The sequence below is a fragment of the Capricornis sumatraensis genome, chromosome 3 (assembly GCF_032405125.1).
Source record: "Capricornis sumatraensis isolate serow.1 chromosome 3, serow.2, whole genome shotgun sequence".
NCBI lineage: Eukaryota > Metazoa > Chordata > Mammalia > Artiodactyla > Bovidae > Capricornis > Capricornis sumatraensis.
This window is the reverse complement of record NC_091071.1, coordinates 178,734,723-178,757,321: the sequence shown is the minus strand read 5'-3', so window position 1 is coordinate 178,757,321 and position 22,599 is coordinate 178,734,723. Positions and strand designations below refer to the sequence as shown.

The 22,599-nt window shown below is 52.9% G+C and overlaps 1 protein-coding gene and 1 non-coding gene across 2 annotated transcripts in view; both read left to right on the top strand.

Annotated features, from left to right (window-relative positions):
• The window catches only part of IGSF21 (immunoglobin superfamily member 21), a 274,518-nt gene that overhangs the window by 77,526 nt on the left and 174,393 nt on the right, over nt 1-22,599 (top strand). The window lies entirely within an intron of this gene.
• TRNAC-ACA (transfer RNA cysteine (anticodon ACA)) lies at nt 3,772-3,843 on the top strand. The gene has a single exon. It is a non-coding gene; the product is annotated as a tRNA-Cys (tRNA).

Below are 22,599 nucleotides of genomic sequence, written 5' to 3'. Positions count from 1 at the left end.
TGTGATATTTAAATGAGAGTTTCGGAGCTCCCCGGAAGCCTCGTATTCCCCGTCCCCAAACACTTGCTGTATTGGAGCATCTCAAAGCTCTCTGTGCTCCACCTGGGAGACCGATTTGCTGGAAATTGGCTTGGGGAAGGCAGAGCTATCAGGGGCAGGGCATGAACGGAGTGGGGCTTGCAAGTCTTCCCTCAGCAGAGAGTTGCCAGAAGACTGAGGAACGGACTGCAGGGCCTCAGTCTCTCTCTGGCTTTCTCTCTCTGCATCATTCCCGCCCCACCTTAGAACTCCTGGGGAACAAGACGGATGCCATCTGTCTCAAAGCCGAGTGCTTGGAAGGCATCCTCCCCCTCTCTGCTCGCTCTCTGAGGCCTTGTAAAGATCCCTCCCCTCTATCACTTGGAGCTGCCCCCTGCTGTCCCCCTCCTTAGGTGTGGAGTCCAACATCTCTCCCCCTGAATGTCTTCCGTAGTATCCTAGCCAGACCCATTTCTCCCTTCTTGTCTTCTCAGAATCTGTTCTCAGAGTAGCAACTACTAGGGTCTTTAAAAAATATTAACCCAGGGGACTCCCTGGCAGTTCGGTAGTTCAGATTCCGCACTGTCAATGCAGGGAGCGTGGGTTCGATTGCTGGGCGGGGAACTAAGATCCCACTTGCTGCACAGCGCATCCAGAAGATAAAAAATATCCCTCGTGACTCAGACAGTAAAGAATCTGCCTGCAGTACAGGAACCCTGGGTTTGATCCCTGGGTTGAGAAGATCCCCTGGAGGAGGGCATGGCAACCCACTCCAGTATTCTTGCCTAGAGAATTCCCTGGGCAGAGGAGCCTGGCGGGCTACAGTGTATGGGGTCAAAGAGTCGGACACGACTGAGCGACTAACACTCACTACTTTCATATATATATTAATCTAACCCTTCCTCAGATCTCTTGGTAGCTTTCTTTTGCTTACAGAAAAAAGCCAACATCCTCTGAAGTAGCTACTGTTACTATTCTCTTTTAAAAATTGAAGTGCAGTTGATTTATAATAGTGTATTAGTTTCAGGTATCAAATATTTTTTATAGCTTATGCACTATTATTCCATTCTACAGATGAAGATATTGAGGCTCAGTCCAAGTGAGTACCTCTGGCCCTAGGTTCCCCAGCTCGGAAGTGTCAGGATTGGGATCATGACCCCAGCAGCCTGGGCTCACCCACCTCTCCAGCCTCCTCTTGGGCCACTGGTCTTCTCTCTGTCCCTCTGATTGAGCAGGTTCCATATAATCTCAGGGTCTTTGCATATGCCCTTTCCACCACCTAGAATGCTCTTCCCTCCTCTTCCTGCCTTCCAGCCTCCACCTAAGGTCGTCTGGGCCACTCCCGCCCCTCCTCCAGACCTCTGCAGGCCTCCTCAGCTGAGTCTAGGGTCTGCACACTCCCAGCCTCCTCCCTTTCTTCACTGCATGGATCCTAATTGCAACCATCTTCTCTGTGATGACTATTTGCCGAATGGCTGTCTCTCCCAAAAGAGCAACATCAAAATGGCAAGGGCCGTGTCTCAGCACGAGATGTTATAACAAAACACCACAGACACCCATTTCTCACAGTTCTGGAGGCTTCACATTCAAGACCAAGGTGCCAACAGGTTTGATGCCCAGCGAGGCCCCTCTTCCTGGCTCTCATTCAGTCACTTTCTCGCCGTATGCCCACACAGCAGTGAGAGAGAGAGAGGGAGAGAGAGAGGGAGAGAGAGAGGGAGAGCTGGTCTTTTTCTTCTTAGGAGACTGACCCCATCTGGGAGGCCCCACCTCACGTGTGTGTGCTGAGTTGCTTCAGTCGTGTCCGACTCTCTGTGACCCCATGGACTATATAGCCCACCAGGCTTCTCCGTCCGTGGGATTTTCCAGGCAAGAGTACTGGAGTGGGTTGCCATTCCCTTCTCCAGGGGATATTCCTGACCCAGGGATTGAACCCGGGTTTCCTGCATTGCAGGCGAATTCTTTAGGGCTCAGCCCCCAGGGAAGCCACCCACCCTCACAACCTCATCTAACCTAATGACTTTCCAGAGACCTACCTCCAAATATGATACGTTAGGGGGTTAGAGCTTCAACATATGAATTTGAGGGTTCGCCAGCATTTAATTCACAATAGGGGATGCATGTCTTGCTCTGCTCTGGATCAGGGATGCTGAGCACAGTTCTTGGCACTAAGCAGGCACTCAGAACACTTGAGGGAGGAAGGAAGGAACGGAGGAAGGTGGGGAAGGAGACAGGGAGGGAGGGAATGAGGGAAGAATAAGGAATTCTAGTGCTCCTTGGACGTTGAATCTGGAGGTCCCACGTGGATCTGAGGGGAACCCACTCCAGTACTCTTGCCTGGAAACTCCCATGGGCGGAGGAGCCTGGTAGGCTGCAGTCCATGGGGTCACTAAGAGTCGGGCACGACTGAGCGACTTTACTTTCCCTTTTCACTTTCATGCATTGGAGAAGGAAATGGCAACCCACTCCAGTGTTCTTGCCTGGAAAATCCCAGGGATGGGGGAGCCTGGTGAGCTGGCATCTATGGGGTTGCACAGAGTCGGACACGACTGAAGCGACTTCGCAGCAGCAGCAGCAGCAGCAGCAGCTACAAACCCAGTCATGTCTCGAAAAGTTTCTGTGACACCAGAGAGAACTGGATGAATCACCATTTAGTAAAGACTACTTTTTATTAAGAGTGACCTAAGCGTTGGCAAAGTTATGACTGGCTACGATACTTTCAACTTTTCTCGAAACATAAAAATAAATTTAAAAGAAAGAGCAAGCAAAAGTCATGTTGAACTGCTCTGATCTCCCAAGCAAGAAATATCCCCTTGGGATTAGATCCCTGCTATGAAATATTGCCCCGTGATTAGATCTCAAGCCATGAAATATACCCATGAATTTAGATCCCCACCTTGGAAATGCAGTTTGCTGATTAGATCGCCCCCATGAAATATGGTCTTTGGGTTAGCGCATGCCAGTAAAATATGGCCTTTGATTAGATCACTGCAGAGAAGGCTGAGTCGCTGGCTGGGAGTGGGGACTTTTGCGACGTCCTCATGGGGTAGAATATAAATATGTGCAGAGGAAGTGAAAGCAGTGGAGTTAAATTCATAGTGGTGACGCTTTGGAGCCTGGACTTCCTTGGACGTTGTCAGCGGGAGGGGTGGGGACGGGGACAGGGCCAGGCTTGGAGACTCACCTCTGAGCAGGCTGCACCCCAGGTGGTGACGGGGGTGGAGGGGACAGCTGGTGAGCAGGGCTTCCTGCGTGCCGGGTGCCAGGCTCAGTCCTCAATGCCAGTCAGCTCCCCCAGTTCCCAGGAGGGAGGTGACATTATTACCGTTCCTGTTTACCGCTGGGGATGGAGGCACAGAAAAATGAACTCACAAGCCCAGGGACACAGAGCTGGAACCTGTCAGAGCTGGGGTTTGAGCCTGGGGCATCTCCCCCTCGAGACTGACCCTAGCCTTTGGTGGGGCAAACTGCTGCCAGTCCTGGACTCACCTGTAAGTAAGGGGCCGTGTGACCCCCATGGGCTAGTCCTGCAGCAGGGTTGAGAGGAGAAGACCCTGCAAGACGCAGAGATGAGCTGGGTCATCCCGGCTCGCTCTAGGTGAAGATCGGAACCAGAATGTGAGGTCAGAGTCCAGAGAGACATGAGGTCCAGCTGGGTTTGTCCCGCAGTTTAACCAGAGCTGGGCAGTGCCAGGGCCAGGCCTAACAGCAAGGCCTTCTAACTTTGAGGCAATCATCTCCTACTAAAAGACTTCCCTGGTGGCTCAGATAGTAGAGCGTCTGCCTACAATGCAGGAGACCCAGGTTCGATCCCTGGGTTGGGAAGATCCTCTGGAGAAGGAAATGGCACTAACTCTGTGGGTCTCTCTCTCTGTCTCTCTCTGAAAGGAACAGAAAGCTAAATTTGGAGGCTGAGATCATTCAGCAAGATGGTCACCCTTCAGAGGGTGGGGAGGGCAGGCAGACCTGGGTTGATGCCCAGCTCACAGGTGGTAGCCATGTGACTGGGCACTCTCGGCCCCAGGCCTCTCACAGCCCAGCCTCTGCGGGGCATTGCCCTTGAAGACCACCAGCTAACCCCAGGCCATGCCTCCCCAAAGGCTGGCCTATCTGATGGCCCCTTGATGGATGCAAGGAGCTTGTGCTCAGGCCTCAATTCAGAGCAATGCTGAAGGCTCGTTTCCACTCCTGAGGCCCAGTGGGGTCTGGCCGAGGCGCATGGCCCTGCTGCCCTCTGCCTGCCCCTCCTGCCTCCCTCCATGGGTGCCGCCTCTGACACCCCAAGAAGTTGCCCTGCACGTTACTTTCTGTCTCCCGGTCCGGTCCCCAGAGCCCAACCTACTGCAGACCCCAGTCCTCACCTCTGCTCCTAGCTTCTTTACAGCACGGGGGTGTGAGAGCATTGCCCCCTGGGCTGCTGGAGGCAGGCGTGCGGGGATGCGTGTGTACTTGGCCAGGTCCTGGGGCACAGGCAGTGTCTGGTTAACGCTCATCAGAATCCCGGAGGGGCACTGCCCAGCTGAAGGAAGGCCTTCCCAAGGAGCAATTCTCTTGGCCTCCCTCCGTCTGTCTGCTCCGTGGCGCCAGTAAGCCTGTCCTGTGGGTTGTGGTGATGTCTGCCTGTCCCGGGCGGTGAGGGGTGCCTGCAGGTCAGAGCGGTTCTCATCAAATGTGGGTTTGGGCCCATCTTTCTTCCCTGGCACGGGTGAGGGCCGAGGGAGGGAGCTGAGGGCATGTCCTTATCTCGCTGGAGCCAGCTGAGCGGCCAGCTCTTATCGGGGATTTGTGAGCTTGTAAAACATGGCCGGCTATCACGCCATCTCCCTGGGGTGAGGGTGCTCCAGCTGGGCCTTATCATGGGGTGACCTCTGCCTGTGATGGAGGGGAGAGCAGGGTCATCCTGGGCGGATGGCAGCCAAGTCCAGTGGGAAGCTGGGGTGGGGGCATCAGAGTGGACCACAATGTCCCTTCTCTCCTCTCTTCCCTGCAGAGGGATTTCAGACTGGGATGGCCTTCAGAGGTTCCAGGAGCCCACAAGGAGGAAATTCTGGGGGTAGGGGAAGAAAAGGAAGGTTGCGTCTACCTCAGGGACCCGCTTGATTCGCTCATTCCTTGTTAAGTGCTCACTGGGTGCCAGGCCCTGGCCAGTGTGCTGAGTTCAGAGCGAAGTCTCAGACTTCCAGTTCTGCCTCTTGTGGTTTCTAGCTGTGTGACCTCAGACCAGTCACCTGTCCGCTCTGAGCCTCGTGCGTCCATGGGAAACCAGTTCCCATTCCCCCAGGTTGTTCTCGGGGTCCCTGGAGACAGTGGATGTGAAAGAACTGCCTTACAAACCACGAGGTCCTGTGCCCACAGGAAGGGGGGGCTCGAGCAGTCCGCTTGGGGGCAGACGGCACCCCTGGAAGAACAGCAAAGAGAGGGCTGAGGGGAGTCCCAGAGTCAGAGCAGGACGCGGGAGGTGGGACGGATTCTGCTAGCGCCTCCTGAGGGCTCTGGGGAGGGCCTGGGGTAGAGTGGAGACGGGGTTCCAGGCGAGGGGAGTGGCGTCCGCAGTCGGGGCTGACCCTGCTGGTCTACAGGAGCGGGCGGCCTGAGCCAGCGGGCCTGTGGTGGCCTGCCTGGCCGGGGAGGCCGGTCCATCTGGTTCTGTTTTCTCCTGCCATTTGGATGCTTTTGTGCTGAGCCCCGCATTCGTCACTGTGTCCCTGAGAGCCTCTTTTGAACTTGGCATCTGTGTGGGGCTCCATCCGCTCCCCGCCTCCCGTGTCCTGAGGCGCGGATCTGTTTGCGACCTGGGCATCTGCTCTTAGGGCTGTAGGTGGTTCCGGCTCCCTGGCAGGTCTTGGAGATGGAGCGGGGGCTGGTGCGGCGAGGACAGAAGGCCTGTGCGGCAGGCGATGGCCCGAGCTGGATCCGGCACATGGCGCCCGCCTCTCCGAGAGGCAGCCAGCAGCTCCCCTTCCTCCCCCGGCCCCCAGCGCGCCCCCTTCTCTATCTGCCGTGTCTCTCCCCTCCACTGGGCTTCATGGCAGAAGAGCCCAGCCATTTTCAGTGCTCGCTTTGGAACCTTGGGAATGAACCACTCCTGACGTTGCCCTTGGCTCTCTCACTTACAGGCTGAGAATTCTCAGCTCGGCTCCGGGAGCCCATTCGCCACCTCCCCGAGATGAGGATAGCCCCGCCTGCCTGGCGCTTCCGCCAGTGCAGAGAGGAGCTGGGCGCCTGCCGTGCCGCCCCGCCTGGGGTGGACACACACGGCCTGAGCACAGCTCTGGGCTGGGCCTCGGGAGGCTGCGTCCTGATTCCCCAGGGCGTGTGAGTTAGCCTCTGTCTGTGCCTCAGTTTCCACGTCCTCACGATGGGAGCAAGTCCTGCCTCACAGCGTTGATGGGAGGAATCAGCGAGTGTTTGCATCTGCGCAGCGCGTGGAGCCCTCCCTGACGCCGGCAGCACTGCTGACGCCCGCTCATCACGGTCATCACCAGCATCCTTAGTATCCAGGTGCGCTGCCTCGCGGCTGCCCTGGAACCACAGATGGAGGCCACCACTGACCAGCAGCGGGGCACGCGGAGGACCAGTGAGTCCAGCGCCCAGCCAGGACCAGGCCTGTCAGTCAGGGCTTGAATCAGCGTGTGTGGTGGGGGGTGGGATGACTTAGGCTGGGGATCAGAAGAGCTGGGCTTGAGTTTCTCCCCTCGCTATGTCTGGGTAGACTCTGGCTGGTTACTTTGGTGCCAGATTTCAGTAAACCTTCAATTTTTGCCTACTTTTGCCAGAAAATTGGAATAATCTCCTTCCTAAAGCACTTGTGAAAATGAAGTGGGAAGATAAACTTGATTATTTTTTGAAAAATGAAATGCAGATGGATTCAATTCACTCTTTTAATACTGATCTGTCTACGGAGCGTCTCCTGAGGGGTGGCACTGTCCTGGAGCCGAGCACCCCAGTCCTCACAGAACCTTCACTCTGCAGCGGTCCCCAACTTTCTGGCACCAGGGACGATTTTCATGGAAGACAATTTTTCCAGAGACCAGAGGGTAGGGGATGGTTTGGGGCTCATTCAAGCCCATGACGTTTATTGTGCACTTTATTTCTATTATATCAGCGTTTTCTCAGATCATCAGGCATTATTAAATCCCAGAGGTTGGGGACCCTTGCTCTAGGGGGACAAACTCCCCAAGTTCATGGGGTTGAGATAAGTGTTCATCACAGGAGGGGCAGAGGGCTGTGTCTGTGAGGAGGCGACTTTCGACGTGGCAGCTGCAGACATGGGCAGGGGATGACAGGCAGAAGGAAAGTGAAGGTGAAGCCGCTCAGTCGTGCCCGACTCTGTGACCCCGTGTTCTGTAGCCCGCCAGGCTCCTCCATCCATGGGATTGTTCAGGCAAGAATACTGGAGTGGGTTGCTGTTTCTTCTCCAGGGGGTCATCCTGACCCAGGGATGGAGCCTGGGTCTCCCACACTGCAGGCAGACTCTAGGTAGGTGGGGCGGGGGGGTCTGCTTGGGTGGGGTGCGGAACGCAGAGGGAACCGTGATCAGAGCGCAGCCACTGTGGGCCTTGTGGGCCAGCCTCGGGGTCTGGAATCTGCCCCAAGGGTGGTGGGAACCATGGTGGAGTCTGGATAGGGGAAGGATGTGACCCGGCATGATGTTTGTCCATTTCACTCATGCGGTATAGAAATATTCACTAGCCTACAGTGGGACGAGCTGAAGGAAAGGGAATTTTCCTGTGTGTGTGTGTGTGGGCGGGGGGGGGGTTGTATGTGTGTAGGTTATAAGTGCTGTGCTTTAGAAGATGATCACGAATCAGAAATGGATTGCAGAAGTGGCCTCTGAGATTTCTTTCGACCCACAGACTCTAACTTTATGAACAGTCATGTGGCTTGTCTTCCCAGTCCCCAGACCACAGGCGAATGTAAGGGAATAGGAGGAATTTAGGATGACGCTGGATGTGAAAGATGCGACACCAAACAGGGCAGCGGGGCAAGCCAGCGGGATTTCTGCAGAACGAGAGGCCTGTTTCTGGTGGGGGGAAGAGAAAGCAGACACGTATACTGAACTAATACAAAGCAATGAGCGCTAACGTGTTCTGAGCACCGACTACGCGCAGGCTCCGTGCTAACCACTTCGCATGAGCTCCTTCTTTTGGCTGTTACACTCCCCGCATTAGTTTTCCGGGGCTGCCCTAACCACCTGGGTGGCTAAAAACAACAGGAATTTATGCTCTCACAGCTTCGAAGGCGAGAAGGCTGAAGTCAAGGTGTCAGCGGGGCCAGGCTCCCTCCAAAGCCTCCAGAGAAGAGTCTCTCCTTGTCTCTCATAACTTCTGGTGGCTGTCAGCAATGCTCGGTGTCCCTTGGTTTATAGCCCCGTCACTCCAGCCTCCACCGCCGTCACGGCCACGTGGCATTCCCCACGCGGGCGTCTGTCTCCAGCTCTCCCCTCCTTACGAGGACGTCTCATCTTCACTAATTGCATCGTCCTATTTCCAAATAAGATCCCATGCCCTGATGTTCCAGGTGGCCATGAATGTGGAGGGCTTTCTTAAACCCAGTATGCCCACTCTTCTGAGGGCAGACAGCCGGAAAGGGAGGAGCCTGAGTTCCACCCCAAGAGCGTCCTCGTGGAGGTTCACTCCCACTCTGTGCCGCCCGACTGCCTCCCGTGGAGTGCCTGGAGCGTAAGCCAGCAAAGAGGTGCAAGGCGGCCTGGGGCACCGGGCCTCCTTAGGTGGACGGGCGAGGCTGGACTGAGCCGTGGTGGGAGATCAGACGAGATGGAGTTGGAATGAGGGTCCATGAGCCGCGCCTTCTCCATTGTGAACCTGCCGCGAAGCCCTTTCCTCTGAGTCCTCCGAGCGCTCATCCCATTAGGACGTCAGCCCTTGCTCGGAGCCGCCTCAGCCCTGGTGCTTGTCTCTCCCTGGAACCAATACCATTCTCTCTGTACCTTCTCTTCTTTGACGATAAGTCTTATTCTCCTCGCCGCTTAGCTTTGACTTCCTACAGGCCAGGCACCCTCCTTCACTCTTCTGTTCCCAGCGCCTAACAGGAACATCGTAGACGCGCTGTAAATGCATTCATCCCACAAATAGCTATCCTCCGCGATTCTGCGCTGGAGACTGGAAACGTAGCCTGGAATGAGAGACCGTCTGGTAGGGCAACAGACAGACACACAGATGGGTCATGGGGGAAGGGCAGGGGACCATGGGAGCCCAGAGGCAGAGAAGGCTCTCACCCCAGGGCGTGACCGGTGAGGGGGTGCAGCGATGGAAAGGAGGGGGAAGGCCCCTGTGCCTGGACCAAGCAGCAGGTGCAAAGCCCTGTGGGCAGGAGCAAGAGCTCGGAGGTTTGCAGAGCTGCAGGCATCTGGGTGGGGCCTGGGCTGTGTCCAGAGAGCAGCGGGAAGGGGCAGGGTTGATGGAGGGATCCCAGTGAGGGAGCTGGGATACCCTCCCCCTCCTCCTTGAAACAGACACATCAGGGTGGGAGGAGGCACGCTAGAGTTTTAAACAAGGGACTGAGTGTGGTAACAAGCTATTCCTGGTAGTAGGGTGGAGCGAGGCTGGAGGCAGGGAGGCAGGAAGGAGGCCAGGATGTGATCTAGTGGGCTGAATGGATTTGCTGGTGGCAAAGGGGAAAAGGGGGAACATGTGAATATTGCTAAATGCTCCATGAACTGAATTCCATACTGACCTGCAGGGCTTAAGGCAACCTCAGTGCAAGCAGGAAGAGCTGTGTCTTGGGGAACTTCTGAGTCCTTGCTGAGTGTGAAAGAGGGTCCTTCCTGCGGGGGGCAGGGTCGTGAGGTGCAGGGGAACGGAAGAGAAGCGGTCTCTCTCTGCCACCGCTTAGTGACGGAGATGGACTGCCCGTTCCTCCATGCGGTAGGTTCCCGTCTGTGGTCAGAAGCCCCCAGCCGACAGGGGCCGGCCTGTCTGCAGAATCCACACACTGCGTGACCAAGAGGTTACCAGCCGATACTCGCAGATGCCAGCAAGAGAGCCCAGGCTCTGCCTTCGCAGCCAAAGCTCAGCAGGGGGCTCCAGGAGTCCAGTAGGTGCCACCCGAAACCTCCCATGGCTGGCATGTATTTAAAAAAAATTTAAAACAAACTATTTGGCTGTGTCAGGCCTTGAGTAGAGGGACATGGATCTTCGCTGGGTCATGCGGGATCTTTTGTTGTGGCATAGAGACGCCCTAGTTGTGGCGTGCAGGCTCCAGAGTGCACAGGCTTAGGTAGCTGCTGGTGCAGATGTAGTTGCCCCTGGGCATGTGGGATCTTACTTCCCCGACCAGGACTGAACCCACACCCCCTGAATTGCAAGGCACGTTTTTAACTACTGAACCATCAGGGAAGTCCCAGGGCTGACATATATTGACAGCTCACTGTTTACTCGATCCTGTGGCTCTATGCATTCTCTTACCTGAATCGCATCACGGCCCCTTGAGGGGGGCAGTCATACTCATTTGTCAGATGCAGAAACTGAGGCTCCAACAGGGGAAGTGACCTGCCCAAGGCCACACATCTAGGAAGCAGCAGAGCTGGAACTCGAATACTTGCTCTCCCGACTCCCAAGCCCAGACCTGTGCCTCCAACCCCTGGAAGATGCCCTTTACCCAGACTGCTGATCTCTCCAGAAGATAACCTTCTCCTTAAGCAGCAGAACCAGGTGGGAAAGCGCCCCACGCCCCCATCCAAACGAGTGAAGGAAGAAAGACTGACGGGCCGGCTTCCTCTCTGTCCCTGGCTTCCCGTTACCAAGCATATATTTTTTCTAATCGGCCTCTCTGCTGATGGTTATCTGGCTTCGCGAGAGAGCGAAAGAGACTTTGTGTCAAATGCTGAAAAATGACTTTTCAGGGAGCCTCTCTGTCTCCTGAAAGAAGGTGACGTGCTCGGAGCATACAAATCACTCAGCGCTCGGGCTCCTCGAGGCAAGGAACAAGTGTGTTTAGATTGCTAAAACCACTTCCGTCCCTTCCCAAGGTCACAGGTAGGCAACCCTGCCTTGTCAGCACCTGGAGGGCGGCAGGGCCCGGAGGGGAGAGCTGAGATGGCCCTGGACAGTGGGTCTAGGGGGTGGGGGCCCCAGGCGGGGCCCCTGGATGCAAAGGGGTGACACTCTAGAAGGCTGGCCAGGGATGCCCGGTCTCCATCTGCCCATAGCGAGCTGTGTGACTGGAGAAGTTACTTAGCCTTTCTAGACCTTCGGACCCCCCGCTGTATATGCTCCCACAGACTCTGTGGTTAGCTTTGCCATGCTTCCGAGCGGATGTTCTAATAACTGGTGCTCAGTTCAGTTCAGTTCACTTCAGTCGCTCAGTCATGTCTGACTCTTTGTGAACCCACGGACTGCAGCACGCCAGGCCTCCCTGTCCACCGCCAACTCCCGGAGCTTGCTCAAACTCACGTCCATTGCATCGGGGATGCCATCCAGCCATCTCATCCTCTGGCGTCCCCTTCTCCTCCTGCCCTCAATCTTTCCCAGCACCAGGGTCTTTTTCGATCAGTCAGTTCTTCCCATCAGGTGCCCAAAGGACTGGAGCTTCAGCTTCAGCATCAGTCCTTCCAGTCCTTTTCTGGTTTGTTTCCACAGTTTCCACACAGGCAAAGGCTTTGGCATAGTCACGGAAGCAGAAGTAGATGTTTTTCTGGAACTCTCTTGCTTTTTCTATGACCCAACAGATGTTGGCAATTTGATCTCTGGTTCCTCTGCCTTTTCTAAATCCAGCTTGAACATCTGCAAGTTCATGGTTCACGTACTGTTGAAGCCTGGCTTGGAGAATTTTGAGCATTACTTTGCTAGCGTGTGAGATGAGTGCAATTGTGTGGTAGTTTGAGCATTCTTTGGCATTGCCGTTTTTGGGGATTGGAATGAAAACTGACCTTTTCCAGTCCTGTGGCCACTGCTGAGTTTTCCAGATTTGCTGGCATATTGAGTGCAGCACTTTCACAGCATCATCTTTCAGGATTTGAAATAGCTCCACTGGAATTCCATCACCTCCACTAGCTTTGTTCGTAGTGATGCTTCCTAAGGCCCAATCGACTTCTCATTCCAGGATGTCTGGCTCTAGGTGAGTGATCACACCATCGTGATTATCTGGGTTGTGAAGATCTTTTTTGTACAGTTCCTTCATGTATTCTTGCCACCTCTTCTTAATATCTTCTGCTTCTCTTAGGTCCATACCATTTCTGTCCTTTATCGAGCCCATCTTTGGATGAAATGTTCCCTTGGTATCTCTAATTTTCTTGAAGAGATCTCTAGTCTTTCCCGTTCTATTGTTTGCCTCTATTTCTTTGCACTGAACACTGGTACTGGTGCTCAACAATTCCCAGGGGCCAAATTTACTGAGCATCCACTGGGTGTAGGGAAGAGAATGGATTCTGGGACACACCAGAGAGGGCCTGGATCCAGGCTCGGGGCCGGGTTCCAGTCCTGGTCCTACCACTTAAGCAGTGTGACCCTGGGTTTGTGTCTCTCCCACTCTGAACCTGTTTCCTCATCTGTCAACTGGGGGAATAATCAAGACACCTCAGCAGGGGGCTGCGGCGAAGCAGAGGGTCTGGAATGCCACCTGGCACGTTCTCAGTATTGACGCTGCCACGGTGGCTGCTTCTTAGCTGTGCTGACTGTGTGGGTCTCCTGACCTCTCCAAGCCTTGCTTTCTTCATCTGTGAAAAAGGGGATAAGGATTTAAAAATGCAAAGTACTTAAAACGCTCGACACATATTAGGATCTTTGTTGCTGTTCAGTCGCTAAGTCCTGTCTGACTCTTTTCAACCCCATGGGCTGCAGCACATGAGGCTTCCCTGTCCTTCACCATCTCCCGGAGTTCACTCAAACTCATGTCCATGGAGTCGGTGATGCCATCCCACCGTCTCATCCTCTGTCGTCCCCTTCTCCTCCTGCCGTCAATCTTTCCCAGCATCAGGGCCTTTTCCAATGAGTTGGCTCTTCACGTCAGGTGGCCGAAGGATTGAAGCTTCAGCATCAGTCCTTCCAATGAGTATTCAGGATTAATTTCCTTTAGGATTGACTGGTTCGATCTCCTTGCAGTCCAGGGGACTCTCAAGAGCCTTCCAGCACCACAGTTCCAATGCATCAGTTCTTCGGCGCTCAGCCTTCTGTATAGTCTCACATCCATACATGACTACTGGAAAAAACATAACTTTGATTAGACAGACCTTTGTCAACAAAGTGATGTTTCTGTTTTTTAATACTCTAAGTTTGTCATAGTATTTTTCTGAGGAGCAAGTGTCTTTTAAATTCATGGCTGCAGTCACCATCGGCAGTGATTTTGGAGCCCAAGAAAATAAAGTCTGTCACTATTTCCATTAGGGTCTTAATCACGCATAGATGTTATTCTGGCTCTTTACAGAAAAATAGTTTGTTTTTACAATTATTTTTTATTGAAGTAGAGTTGATTTGCAATGCTGTGCTAGTTTCTGCTATACATCAACACAATTCAGAGATATACATATTTATATATATGTGTATATATATATTTGTTGTTGTTTAGCCGCTAAGTCCTGTCCAGCTCTTTGCAACCCCATGGACTGCAGCACACCAGGCTTCCTGTCCTTCACTGTCTCATGGGGTTTGCTCAGATTCATGTCCATTGAGTCAATGATGCTATCTAACATATATACACCCTTTAAAAAGAGCTGGGAGTTGGGATTGATGTACATACACTATTCATCAGTTCAGCTCAGTTCAATTCAGTCGCTCAGTCATGTCTGACTCTTTGCGACCCCATGAATCGCAGCACGCCAGGCCTCCCTGTCCATCACCATCTCCCGGAGTTCACTCAGACTCACGTCCATCGAGTCAGTGATGCCATCCAGCCATCTCATCCTTGGTCGTCCCCTTCTCCTCCTGCCCCCAATCCCTCCCAGCATCAGAGTCTTTTCCAATGAGTCAACTCTTCGCATGAGGTGGCCAAAGTACTGGAGTTTCAGCTTTAGCATCATTCCTTCCAAAGAAATCCCAGGGCTGATCTCCTTCAGAATGGACTGGTTGGATCTGCTTGCAGTCCAAGGGACACTCAGGAGTCTTCTGCAACACCACAGTTCAAAAGCATCCATTCTTCGGCGCTCAGCCTTCTTCACAGTCCAACTCTCACATCCATACATGACCACAGGAAAAACCATAGCCTTGACTAGACGGACCTTAGTCGGCAAAGTAATGTCTCTGCTTTTGAATATGCTATCTAGGTTGGTCATAACTTTTCTTCCAAGGAGTAAGTGTCTTTTAATTTCATGGCTGCAATCACCATCTGCAGTGATTTTGGAGCCCCCCAAAATAAAGTCAGCCACTGTTTCCACTGTTTCCCCATCTACTTCCCATGAAGTGATGGGACCAGATGCCATGATTTTCGTTTTCTGGATGTTGAGCTTTAAGCCAACTTTTTCACTCTCCACTTTCACTTTCATCAAGAGGCTTTTTAGCTCCTCTTCACTTTCTGCCATAAGGGTGGTGTCATCTGCATATCTGAGGTTATTGAGATTTCTCCTGGCAATCTTGATTCCGGCTTGAGTTTCTTCCAGTCCAGTGTTTCTCATGATGTACTCTGCATAGAAGTTAAATAAGCAGGGTGACAGTATACAGCCTTGACGTACTCCTTTTCCTATTTGGAACCAGTCTGTTGTTCCATGTCCAGTTCTGACTGTTGCTTCCTGACCTGCATACAGATTTCTCAAGAGGCAGGTTAGGTGGTCTGGTATTCCCATCTCTTTCAAAATTTTCCACAGTTTGTTGTGATCCACACAATCAAAGGCTTTGGCATAGTCAATAAAGCAGAAATAGATGTTTTTCTGGAACTCTCTTGCTTTTTCCATAATCTAGCAGATGTTGGCAATTTGATCTCTGGTTCCTCTGCCTTTTCTAAAACCAGCTTGAACATCAGGAAGTTCATGGTTCACGTATTGCTGAAGCCTGGCTTGGAGAATTTTGAGCATTACTTTACTAGCCTGTGAGATGAGTGCAATTGTGCGGTAGTTAGAGGATTCTTTTGCATTGCCTTTCTTTGGGATTGGAATGAAAACGGACCTTTTCCAGTCCTGTGGCCACTGCTGAGTTTTCCAAATTTGCTGGCATATTGAGTGCAGCACTTTCACAGCATCATCTTTCAGGATTTGAAACAGCTCAACTGGAATTCCATCACCTCCACTAGCTTTGTTTGTAGTGATGCTTTCTAAGGCCCACTTGACTTCACATTCCAAGATGTCTGGCTCTAGATTAGTGATCATATCATCATGATTATCTGGGTCGTGAAGATCTTTTTTGTACAGTTCTTTCGTGTATTCTTGCCACCTCTTCTTAATATCTTCTGCTTCTCTTAGGTCCATACAATTTCTGTCCTTTATCGAGCCCATCTTTGCATGATATGTTCCCTTGGTATCTCTAATTTTCTTACAGAGATCTCTAGTCTTGCCTATTCTGTTGTTTTCCTCTATTTCTTTGCATTGATCACCGAAGAAGGCTTTCTTATTTCTTCTTGCTATTATTTGGAACTCTGCATTCAGATGCTTATATCTTTCCTTTTTTTCTTTGCTTTTCACTTCTCTTCTTTTCACAGCTATTTGTAAGGCCTCCCCAGACAGCCATTTTGCTTTTTTGCATTTCTTTTCCATGGGGATGGTCTTCCTCTCATACTGTGTATAAAATAGATAACTGATGAGAATAGAGCGCAGGGAGCTCTACTCAGTGTTTTGGAACTGTGATGTTGGAGAAGACTCTTGAGAGTCCCTTGGACTGCAAGGAGATCCAACCAGTCCATTCTGAAGGAGATCAGTCCTGGGTGTTCATTGGAAGGACTGATGTTGCGGCTGAAACTCCAATACTTTGGCCACCTCATGTGAAGAGCTGACTCACTGGAAAAGACTGAAGGTGGGAGGAGAAGGGGATGACAGAGGATGAGATGGCTGGATGGCATCGCTGACTCAATGGACATGAGCTTGAGCAAGCTGTAGGAGATGGTGAAGGACAGGGAGGCCTGGGGCACTGCAGTCCATGGGGTCACAAAGAGTCGGATGTGACTGAGCAACTGAACAACAACAAAAAATAAATACATAAGTAAAGAAAAAAAATTCTTTTCCATTGTGGTTCATCGCGGGATTAAAGCGTCAGTGCTTATGTGTAGGTGACCCTTGGCGACCCTTCAAACACTTACCGTGAGGAAACAGCTAGTGGACCTGTCTCGGTATCAACAGTGGACGGATGAGAAATTCCTATTTTCCAAGTGCCCGTGATGAGGGTCCACTCGGTGGCAGAGGCTCCACGAGAACAAGGGCCCTATGGAGCTCAGGGCTCCGGGCGAATGCCCAGAGCAGGCCCTAGGAGACAGCACACGCCCGGGGCCCAGATGCCAGCTCCAGTGCCCCCAGGGCAGAGGTCCTGCCTGCCCTGTTTGCTGGAATGGCAGTGGGGTGAGCAGTGGCCCCCACCCATGCAGAGGGGAGTGGCCTCCAGAGCAACAGGCGAGAGAGCAGGAGCCAGGCTCTCAGCTGCAGAGGTGTCCATCACTGGTCACCCCCATTTTTACTTTCCTGGCTAAAAAGTCACAGAGAAACCACATAGCTGGGCCTTAAAAAATACAGGTGAATTTGTGTTGCTGGATGAGGCCTGCCAGGCCTGTCTTCATGCAATAGCAAAACCAACAGCCCTCCTGAGCGAGGAAACACTCTAAAATTAGGGAGCAGGCAGGCAGAATAAGATGCCCAGGATCAGAAGAGAGAGCAGAGTATTAAAGTATGAGTCCAAGGATGGGCGCCAGGCAGGACAGGGTCTGGGCATCAGTTGACAGCTGGGTGGCCCTGGGCCCGCTACCTCTCACCTGGCCCCGCTTAACTCCTTGGGTGCTTCGAGGATCTGATGAAATCACGGAGGGAAGGTATTTGCTATTTGCCAAGAAGCAGCATGAAGTGACGACAGGAAGGCGTCTCCCCATCCTCTCTGCCCAGATGCCTGCTGCAGCAGGAGCCTGGGCTGGTGATAGGGGGTGGGGGGACAGTGAGGGAGAGGCTCTCAATCGGTCCACCCCCCCTTCCATCAGCCTCAGCCCCTCCACAGTGGGCCCTGCATTGAGGCCGGGATGCCCTGTTGGATGGACCAGGTGCAGGGCAGGCGGCCTGTGTAGCGGGAGGGCTCAGAGAGGAGCGTCTTGGAGAGAAGAGAAGCCTGATCCAAGCGGAGGGTCCCGGGGGCCGAGCAGAGACGGAGGCGTCGGGCGCGAGCCGACAGCTTGGGGGCAGAGGGGCAGATGGACGATATGAGCGGAAGATGTGCAGCCAGACATTGAGGAGGGGGCCCAGCAGCGGCTCTCTTGGGGCGCGTGTTGCCTCAGCTGTGGGAAGGAGGGACACCAGGCCCCGTGTGGATGCTCTGTGTCTCCAAGCTTGTAAATGAAGTAAAACCTATGTCCCGCTACAGCAAACATTTTTATACACAACTGAAGATGCACACTCATGTGTGTGCATGTGTGCGTGCTAAGTCACTTCAGTCGTGTCCGACTCTTTGCAACCCTATGGACCATAGCCCGCCAGGCTCCTCTTGTCCCAGGCAAGGACACTGGAGTGGGTTGCCACGCCCTCCTCCAGGGGATCTTCCATACCCCAGGGCTGAACCTGCATCTCTTATGTCCCCTGCATTGGCAGGCGGGTTCTTTAATCCTAGTGCCACCTGGGAAGCCCACACTGATGTGTCAAACAGATAAAAGGGAGCTTCTCTGGTTAGAGAGTCGGTTTGAGACCCACACCCCATTTATGAGATGCCCCCAAGTCTGTTTCTGCCACTTACCTGCCAGGTGATGGGTTCGAATTATTTGACCTATTTGAGCCTCTGTTTCATCATCTGTAAAATGAGGATAATGCTAGAACTTGGTGGAGATTAAGACAAAAGACGTGCCTGACGCAGAGTAAAACCCACATATGTCCCCATTACAACGGTGCTTATTATGGGACTCTCTCATGCTCAGGCCCCCCCCACCCTTAGATCCCTTGGAGACATCTGCCAGAGGGCTCATCACACAGAGCATCCTCTGACTCTGAAGTTCTCACCTCCTGGACCCGGTGAGTCCCTGGGCTGCTTGCCTGGAGCTGCTGCCTTTGCTTGATGGAAGCGGTGGCCCGTGCCACCGTCCCCGTGGTTGTGGTGACAGACCCCAGAGGGAGCGGGCGGCAGCCCCCTACTCCTCTCCCCTGCACCCCAGGTCCCCTTCTCCACTCTCTCACCGCAGGCGGTCACAGCCACAATGCTCCCAACTTTATTTAATTGGCTCCATTGTCTGCGCCACGCGGGGTAATCTCGGCTAGGAACACGTGTTAACAGATGGGCAAAGTTTCATCAGGGGCCGGCCTCCCTCCCTGCTTGGTCAGATAAGATGCTCATGCTTCCTGGGCTCACGCTTGGACAGCAGATCCCGTGGGAACTGATCCCTGGCTCACTGCGTCATCAGCTGCAGGAGGGCAGGCAGGCAGGTGAGGACAGTCCTAGGGAGCCCCCCAGACCCGGGAGAGGCCCCTCAGGCACTCTGCTGCTTCCCCTCCTGCCCAGGGGCCCCTCGCGACCCCATCACCTGTAGGGCAGGGGGAAGGCGCACCTCGGTTCTAGATTCAAAGCCCATCTCCGCCTCTTCCTAATCGTGGGTATGTGCAGAGTCACGTCCCTTTTCTGGGTCTTGGTCAGCTTGTTATAAAGTAAAAGAGCCATCTGCTTCCCAGACAAAGTGAGGTTAAATGGGATTATGAGCATGAATTATCTGGAACCTAGTAAGTAAACAGTTTTCCCCCTTTCCTTCTTACCTGTATTAATTTTCTAGAGCTGGTCTATCCAAGTGGCTTAAAACAGCGGATGTTTGTTCTCTGCAGTTCTGAAGGCGGAAAGTCCAGGATCAAAGTGTTGTCAGGGCTGTGCTCCCTCTGAGGACTCCAGGGAAGCGCCCCCCACCCAGCCTCTTCCAGCTTCTGGCGCTCACCAGCCACCCTGAGCATCCTCGCCTTGCCAAGACTCTAGGGAAGCGTCCCCGCAGCCTCTTCCAGCTTCTGGCGCTCACCAGCCAACCTGAGCATCCTCGGCTTGCTGAGGCCTCTCTCCGGCCCCTGCCTCCATCCTCACGGGGCTTCCTTCCTCTGTGTCTCTGCGTCGTCCTCTCCTTCTAAGAACACTAGCCATGTTGCGTCTAGACCCATCCTCATCTTAACTTGATTGCGCCTGCAGAGACCCTCTTTCTAAAGAAGGTCACAGGTCCTAGGGATGAGGACTTTAGCATGTCTTTTGGGGAGAAGCGGTCCACCCCAAGCACCACCCCTTGGCCAAGCCCTAAGTCAGGCGGTGAAAACTCTCCTTGTCCTTGGAAGCAGCCTGTGTCACTAAGCTCACCTGCTCAGAGGTGCACGTGCCTCGATCTCATACCTTATCGTGGCCTCCAGGAGGGGTGTGCAGTCAGTGGGTAACCCCTTCCCTCCCCTGCGGCTTCAGCCTGTTCTAAGCCGAGGATGGGTGTGTAAATAGATAACAGCGTTTACCTGAGATGGAGGGCCATGTCGGCGAGATGTGCCTTGTGGAAGGGAAGACGCAGTGCCCTTTCCACACTGGGGAGAAGCAAAATCAGGCACGCTCTCAAGGGACGAGTTGCTGAGCCTGGAAGGATGCAGAGGATGAGAAGGGCCTTCTGGGCAGAGGGGGCAGACAGGACAATGGGCTGGAGCAAGGGGTGCTCTTAGCTGTCCCGGGTGGGTGGGCAGCCCTGGGAGGCGGGGTTGAGCCTGAGTGTGTGCTGGGGGGATGGAGCCCTTAGGAGATGCGGCTCGAAGGGCAGCTGGAAAGGACCCCTGGAAGGACTGGCTAAGGAGCACAGATGATCTTCAGGCACCGGGGAGCTAGAGAAGGTTGTTTCGTTCAGTTCAGTCACTCAGTCGTGTCTGACTCTTTGTGACCCCATGGACTGCAGACCTCCAGGCTTCCCTGTCCATCACCAACCCCTGGAGCCTACTCAAACTCATGTCCATGGAGTCAGTGATGCCATCCAACCATCTCATCCTCTGTCGTCCCCTTTTCCTCCTGCCTTCAATCTTTCCCAGCATCAGGGTCTTTTCAAATGAGTCAGTTCTTCGTATCCAATACTCCAAAGTATTGGAGTTTCAGCTTCAGCATTAGTCCGTCCAGTGAATATTCAGGACTGATTTCCTTTAGGATGGACTGGTTGGATATCCTTGCAGTCCAAGGGACTCTCAAGAGTCTTCTCCAACACCACAGTTCAAAAGCATCAATTCTTCTACATTCAACTTTCTTTATAGTCCAACTCTTATATCCATACATGACCACTGGAAAAACCATAGCCTTGACTAGAAGGACCTTTGTTGACAAAGTAATGTCTCTGCTATTTAATATGCTGTCTAGGTTGGTCATAGATTTTCTTCCAAGGAGCAAGAGTCTTTTAATTTCATGGCTGCAGTCACCATCTGCACTGATTTTGGAGCTCCCCAAAATTAAGTCTGTCACTGTTTCCATTGTTTCCCCATCTATTTGCCATGAAGTTATGGGACCAGATGCCATGATCTTAATTTTCTGATTGTTGATTTTAAAGCCAACTTTTTCACTCTCCTCTTTCACTTTCATCAAGAGGGTCTTTAGTTCCTCTTTGCTTTCTGCCGTAACAGTGGTGCTATCTGCATATCTGAGGTTATTGATGTTTCTCCCAGCAATCTTGATTCCAGCTTGTGCTTCATCCAGCCCAGTATTTCTCATGATGTATTCTGCATAGAAGTCAAATAAGCAGGGTGACAATATACAGCCTTGACGACTCCTTTTCCTGTTTGGAACCAGTCTGTTGTTCCATGTCCAGTTCTAACTGTTGCTTCTTGACCTGCATGCAGATTTCTCAGGAGGCAGGTCAGGTGGTCTGGTATGCCCATCTCTTTCAGAATGTTCCAAGTTTGCTGTGATCCACACAGTCAAAGGCTTTGGTGTAGTTAAAAAAAGCAGAAGTAGGTGTTTTTCTGGAACTCGTTGTGGAGCAGAGGAAATGGTGGAATGAGAACTGAGGCTCAGAGGGCTAATCCAGCAACAAGGACATTTTAAGGATTTTGCTGAAGGAAAGAGAAGGCATTTCCACGCAGGCACACAATTGCTGCAGGAATTTTTAAGAGCTAGAGAAGTTTGTCAATTAGAAATTTCCTGGTGAGGTCTTCAGCCTAGCTGGATGGACAGCAGCCATTTCGACTCAGCCTTGCGATCCCGATTCCCTCTTCGTGTTGACAGTGGGCCTGAGACGTGGCCCAGGATATCCAGGGTCTAGGACTCAGATGTGCTTCCTCAAGGAAATAGCAAGGGCGCTCCTATCACTGGGACCTGGCCCCCTTCTCTTCTTATCAAGGCCTGAGAACCTGCCTGTTTCCACTCACAGCAGCTCCCCCACCCCATTCCCAAGATTTTAACTTTTAAAAGTTAAAAAGCTTTCCTGTTTGTTAGAACCTCCTAGAAATCACCAGCAAGAGGGCTCCAAAAGGCCCAGGCATCCATTTCTGTGAACTGCAAGTAAGTGGAATCATTTATTTCTGTCCTCCAGTTTTGATTAAACCCACCTGCAAATGAGCCAGATATTAAATCCATGATCTTAAATCTCCGGCCCTCCGTGACCCCTCCCTCCCTCCTCTCACCCCAAGAGTGGTCAGTTTAGTCCAGGAGAGCCCTGACCGGCTGGAAAATTCCATTCCGGGCCTGCCCAGCTCATTTCCCACTGCTGAGCGCCCTGCTGTCTCCTGACAACTTCCCTTTTAACTCTATTTACATTCTGGAAAGAACACAAGATTTCTATCATGTACTTTCCTAATGTCAATTTTCGCATGATGAGAATAAGGCTGTGAACACCCACGTTTTCATAATCCTATTATAGTTCTCCAGGTATTCCCAGCAGCTGAGTGGCACCATCTCACTCCCCAGGGTGCGTGGGGCTGGCAGGGGAGGATGGCCCAAGGCCAGTGCCAGGAGCCAGAGCTCATAGGTGTTGCCTTTATTGTTCGCTGAGTGACCACTTCCATCAATTTTAGGTGGCCCTTCTCCAAGCCTAAACGACTGTATCATGTCTGATTGGAGCCGTCGCACCTGCTAGGCTACTGTGAAGCCAAAGAAACAGATAAACACCAACCATGGCCCCAGGAGAGGTGGAGAGCGTGGACCCCAAGCCCTCATCTTCCAGGGAGAGGCCCCTTGGGCCTGATCCGCTGGACCTCCTGGGCTGGACCCTGGACGAGGGATGCATTTCCTGGTGCTCTAGGGGATTCCAGAAAACTTCAGAAGGAATGGGATGTGCGTGTCCAGGCGTGTAGCAGTGGGACTCGGAAGCCTGTGAGCTTCTGGGTGGGTTGGTGGTGGGCTTTCTCTGGAGGACGTCGGATGCCAGCCCCTGGAGGAGTTTTGCGATCAATCCAGTTTAACTAGGAGGCCTCCAGCAGTGAGCTGGCCTGGGTCTCTTCCTCTGCCTCTCACCCTCAGTAAGTAGCTGCTGGGTGAATGAGTGAATGAGTGAATCCATAGTGTTTGAATACCCTTCAGTCTGACCCGAAGGAGATGTCTTCAC